The sequence below is a fragment of the Hemitrygon akajei genome, chromosome 3 (assembly GCF_048418815.1).
Source record: "Hemitrygon akajei chromosome 3, sHemAka1.3, whole genome shotgun sequence".
NCBI lineage: Eukaryota > Metazoa > Chordata > Chondrichthyes > Myliobatiformes > Dasyatidae > Hemitrygon > Hemitrygon akajei.
The window spans coordinates 96706917-96712916 of record NC_133126.1 but is presented as its reverse complement, the minus strand read 5'-3'; the positions used below and the strand labels follow the sequence as shown (position 1 = coordinate 96712916).

The 6000-nt window shown below is 44.5% G+C and overlaps 1 protein-coding gene across 3 annotated transcripts in view; it reads left to right on the top strand.

Moving 5' to 3' along the window:
• The first annotated feature begins 203 nt into the window (after window positions 1–203).
• wdr21 (WD repeat domain 21) overlaps window positions 204–6000 on the top strand; it is a 124306-nt gene continuing 118509 nt past the window's right edge. Inside the window, exon 1 of one of the 3 annotated variants that reach the window (XM_073040419.1) lies at window positions 204–248. The gene's annotated coding sequence lies outside the window, so the exon portion shown is untranslated. Of the gene's footprint in view, window positions 360–6000 lie in introns of all 3 variants that reach the window. The other 2 variants (XM_073040418.1, XM_073040420.1) reach the window with 2 other exon arrangements.

The following is a 6000-nucleotide window of genomic DNA, read 5'->3' as shown; positions in this document are numbered from 1 at the left end:
CGAGAGAGGGCAAACCGACGGAACTGCTCCAGGTGCCGACCGTGAACGGCCGGGCGGAGCCGCAGTGCGCATGCGTAGGAGTTAAAGTCTGAGCAAGTAACAGTGGGCGGAGACTTAGAGCGGTCCGGCACCGCAAGTTCGATTGGAGCATGCGCAAACCTAGGGACTGGCCGGTCATGTTTGCTCCGGGCATGCGCGTGCCCTTTCTGAGCGTGCGTATTGGATTGGCTGCCGGTAGGCTTCTGTGGGTCAGTAGTTCCGTGAATGCCGTTTTAAGGTTTGACGGCAGTTTGAATGGTTAGTGGTGTTCGGTTCACAAGAGTCAGCGACCTCTGCGAGTCGTCGGGTGCACAACCGAGGTGAGATAATGAGGCAGCTACTGGAGCTGAGCTCCACCGTCAGTTGCAAGCCTTGGGCCCTCTGGCTCCTGCCTCAGCCCTATCCCAAAGACCAGCGCAACCTCGCTCCTCGGTTTCCAACGAACAGACAGTGCAGTGAGTGCATTGAAACACAGAACGTATTGGGAGAGATTCGTGGAGAGCAATATGACTCAGCATACATACTGGATCAGCTTCGCTTGGCAGTTGGTTAAGACCCAGCAGTCTGCGGGAGAAACTCAGTGGGTCGAGCAGTGTCTGGGTGGGGAAGGGGAGGAAAGGAATTGTCGACGACGTTTCAAGATCTGATGCAGGGATTCGACCTGAAACGTCTACAATTCCTCTCCTCACGACCTGCTGAGTTCCTCCCGTAGAATACTTATTGCTCCGTATTCCAGCATCTGCAGTCACTTCCGTCTCAGTTGGTCAGCTTGGACACGTTGGGATGATGAGGCTGTTTCCGTGATGAGCATGACTCTGGTATTTTCGGACCTTTGGCTCTTGACTGACTCCTTCAAGTGTTTGTGAGGATGGCCCCTACAACAAACTCATGGTCCACAAGGTAGATGTGATCTATGAAATCCTGTGCACTTTGACAATATGGATTGTCAAATCCACACAGTGTGGATGCAGTAACCACCAAGCCATTGGCTACGCTTGTAAAATCCTCCTAGTCTGTAGACATGATTGAGGGTGACTTGATTCCACTCTGGTTTTAAGACCATAAGGCATATGAGCAAAATTAGGCCATTCAGTCCATCGAGTCTGCCCCAACATTTGATCATGACTGATTTATTTTCCCTTTCAACCTCATTCTCCTGTCCTTTCTCTCCAACCTTTGACATCCTTACTAATCAAGCTACTATCAACCTCTGCTTCAAATGTACCCCTATAACTTGTCCTTCACAGCCATCACTGAATTCCACAGATTCACCAGCCTCTGGTTAAAGAAATTCCTCCACATCTAGGTAGCAGAGCTGCTTAAATGAATACTTTGCTTCATTATTCACCAGGGAAAAGGACCTTGGCAATTGTGGGGATGACTTACAGCAGACTGAAACGATTGAGCATATAGACATTAAGAAAAAGGATGTGCTGGAGCTTTTGAAAAGCATTAAGTTAGATAACTCGACGGGTCTGGACAAGATATATCCCAGGCTACTGTGGGAAGCAAGAGAAGAGATTGCTGAATCTCTGGTGATTATCTTTGCATCATCAGTAGGGACGGGAGAAGTACCAGAGGATTGGAGGGTTGCAGATGTTGTTCCCTTGTTCAAAAAAGGGAGTAGAGATAACCCAGGAAATTATAGACCAGTGAGTCTTACTTCAGTGATGGGCAAGTTGTTGAAGATCCTGAGAGGCAGGATTTATGAGCATTTGGAGAGACACAATCTAATTAGGGATAGTCAGCATGGATTTGTCGAGGGCAGGTTCACGCTTTACGAACCTGACTGAATTCTTTGAGGATGTAAAAAAACATTGATGAAGGTAGAGTAGTGGATGTCGTGTATATGGATTTCATTAAGGCATTTGATAAGGTTCCTCGTGCAAGGCTCATTCAGAAAGTAAGGAGGCATGGGATCCAAGGAAACCTTGCTTTGTGGTTTGGCTTGCCCACAGAAGGCAAAGGGTGGTTGTAGATGGTTTGTATTTTACATGGAGGTTGGTGACCAGTGGTGTTCCACAGGGATCTGTCCTGGGACCCCTCCTCTTTGATTTTTATAAATGACCTGGATGAGGAAGTAGAAGGATGGGTTAGTAAGTTTGCTGATGACATAGAAGTTGAGTGTGTTGTGGATAGTGTGGAGGGCTGTCAGAGGTTACAGCAGGACATTGATAAGATGCAGAACTGGGCTGAGAAATGGCAGATGGAGTTCAACCCAAATAAGTCTTAAATGGTTCATTTCGGTAGGTCAAATTTGAAGACAGAATATAGTATTAATGGTAAGACTCTTGGCAGTGTGGAGGGTCAGAGAGATCTTGGGGTCCTTGTCCACAGGACACTCAAAGCTGCTGGCTGCACAGGTTGGCAGTGTTGTTAAGAAGGTGTATGGAGCATGGCCTTCATCAGCTGTGGGACTGAGTTCAAGAGTGAGGTAATGTTACAGCTGTACAAGACTTTGCCCAGACCCCACTTGGAGTACTGTGTTCAGTTCTGGTCAGCTCATTACAGGAAGGATGTGGGTACTCTATAGAGAGTTAAGATGAGATTTACAAGAATGTTGCCTGAATTGGAGAGCATGCCTTATGAGAATAGGTTGAGTGATGAGGCCTTTTCTCCTTGGAGTGACGGAAAATGAGGTGACCTGGTGGAGGTGTACAAGATGATGAGCGGCATTGATTGAGTGGATAGTCAGAGGCTTTTTCCCAGGGCTGAAATGGCTAATATAAGGGGGCATAGTTGTGAGGTGCTTGGAAGGAGGTAAGAGGGAATGTCAGAGGTAAGTTTTTCACAGAGTAGTGGGTGAATAGAATGCACTGCCATTGAAGGTGGTAGAGGCAGATGCAATAAGAGACTCTTGGGTAGGTACGTGGAGCTTAGTAAAATAAATGGCGATGCAGTAGGGAAATTCTAGGCAGTTTCTAGAGTAGGTTACGTGGTTGGCACAACATTGTGGGCTGAAGGGCCTGTCATGTCATGTCCAGTAGATGTCTATGTTCTATCTGTTCTAAGTAGATGTTCTTCTGTTTGAGGCTATGCCCTCTGATTCTCAACTAACTCGCGATTTAAAACAATATTTGGTATTTTTCGCTGACTTACCCCCTTATTCTAAAGTCCTGTAAGTACAGTCCCAGAAGCATCAAACACTCCTCGTGTTAACCCTTTCATTCCCAGGATAATTTTAACCTCTCAACCCTCTCCAATTACAGCATGTCCATCCTTCGATATGGTCGAGCAAGCTGCTCACACCTCAGCATTATGTCCTTGCTTTTATATATGTCCCCTCAAAATGTAAGCTAATATTGCATTTGCCTTCCTTTTTACTGACTCAACCTCTAGGAAAGCCTGTACAAGGACTCCCAGGTCCCATTGTACATCTGTTTCTGAACTTGCTCCTCATCAGAAAATAGTCTTTGCCTTTATTCCTTCCACCAAAGCACATGATCATACACTTCCCTATGATGTATTACATCTGCCACTTCTTTGCCTATTTTCCTAACCTGTCCAATTCCTTCTGCAGACTCCCTGCTTCTTCAATGCTACCGACTGCTCCACCTATCTAAGTATCATTCACAAACTTGGTCACAAGGCCATCAATTTCATCATCCAGATCATTAACATATAAGTTAATAGACAATAGTTGCAGGAGTAGGCCATTCAGCCCTTTGAGCCAGCACTGTTAGCAAGTTACCCGGAAAGTTGATGAAGGCAAAGCAGTGGATGTTGTCTACGTGGACTTCAGTAAGGCATTTGACAAAGTCCCCCATGGGAGGTTGGTCAAGAAGGTTCAGTTACTTGGCATTCAAGATGAGGTAAAATTGGATTAGATATTGGCTTTGTGGGAGAAGCCAGAGAATGGTAGTAGATTGCCTCTCTGACTAGAAGCCTATGATTAATGGAGTGCCTCAGGCATCGGTGCTGGGTCTGCTGTTGTTTGTCATCTATATCAGTGTTCTGAATGATAATGTGGTTAACTGGATCAGCAAATTCGCCGATGACACCAAGATTGAGGGTGTTCCGAACGCGAGAAAGACTTCTAGAGCTTGCAGCAGGATCTGGGCCAAGTGGAAAAATGGCAGATGGAATCTAATACAGGCAAATGTGACTTCGGTAGGACCAACCAGGGTGGGTCTTGCACAGTGAACGATAGGGTACTGAGGAGTGTGCTGGAACAAAGGGAACTGGGAATACAGGTCCATAAATACATTGAAAGTGGTGTCACAGGTAGATTGGATTGTAAAGAAAGCTTTTGATACATTGTCCTTCATAAATCAAAGTATTGGGATGTTAAATTGAAGTTGTAAAGACATTGGTGAGGCCTAATTTGGAGTATGGTGTGCAGTTTTGGTCACCTACCTACAGGAAAGATGTAAATAAGGTTGAAAGAGGAAAGAGAACATTTACAAATATATTACTGGGACTGGAGGACCTGAGTTATAAGGAAAATTTGAATTGGTTAGTACTTTTTATTCCATGGAACGTAGAAGATGGAAGGGAGATTTGGTATAGCTATACAAAATTATTCAAAATTAAATGCAAGCAGGCTTTTTCCACTGAAGTTGGGTGGGACTACAACTGGAGATCAGGTTGGAAGGTGAAAAGTTTAAGGGGGACATGAGGGGAAATTTATTCACTCGGAGGATCAGTAGAGTGTGGAACGAGCAGCCAGTGCCAGTGGTGCATGTGAACTTGATTTCAGTGTTTAAGAGAAGTTTGGATCGATACATGGATATGGAGGGCAATGGTCTGGGTGCAGGTTGATGAGACTGAGCAGCTTGATAGACTAAATGGGCCAAAGGATCTATTTCTGTGCTGTACTTTTCTATGACTATATAGAAACATAGAAAACCTACAGCACAATACAGGCCCTTCGGCCCACAAAGCTGTGCCAAACATGTCCCCACCTTAGAACTATCTAGGCTTTACTCATAGCCCTCTATTTTTCTAAGCTCCATGTACCCATCCAGGAGTCTCTTAAAAGACCGTATCGTTTTCACTGCCACCAGCAGCCCATTCCATGCGCTCACCACTCTCTGCGTAAAAAAACTTACCCCTGACATCTCTGTACCTACTTCCAAGCACCTTAAAACTATTCTCATGCTAGCCATTTCAACCCTGGGGAAAAGCCTCTGACATGATCAATGCCTCAATATATGTTATGACAGAGATCACTGCTGCCAGATAGACTGACTAGAAGTTTATTGTAAGGATCAATCTCTTGTCCACTTGAAGGAATCATCAATGATTTGGATATCTGAATGTGCAAATACATTGCATTGTCTGTTTATTGAAAGTGAAAGACTGAAGGTGGGTTGGTCTTGGGGTCTGGAATGCAGATGATGAACATCAAACTGTTGCATATTTGTTTGGCAGATTAATTCCTTTCTAACATATGAAGGTGCTGTATAATGTCAACAAAAATTGAGAATCTTGTTTCACTGGACAGAACCTGCATTATGACGAGTGCTTTCCAACTACAGGGTGGAACTCATTGAAGAAGATTTACCTGGTGCAGGCAGCAGGTTACCGTGGAGCAGATGTAGGGCCACTTGAGCTTGCTCTTCTATTTACTATTGTTTGTGATGTTTATGAATGATGTGGACAAAAATGTAGGTGGCTTGTTTAGAAGTGAACATGATGTGAAGTTGTGGATGATGAGGAAAATTCTCAAGGTATTGCAGGATATTGATCAGTTAGAAATATGCACAGAAAAATGGCAGATGGAGTTTTCTCTGGACAAGCACAAGCTATTAAACTTTAGTAAGTCAAGTACAAAAGGAAGGATCCTTGGAGGTATTAATGTACAGAGGGATTTTGCAGAAAGAGCATTAATTTCAAGAGGACAAGAATATAAAAGCAACAATATACTGCTGAAGGCCTTGGACAAGATTCAGAGAGGTTCATATGAATGATCCCAGGAATGAAAGCTTTGTTAGAGCCTTTTAACATCTGGTGGGTGAG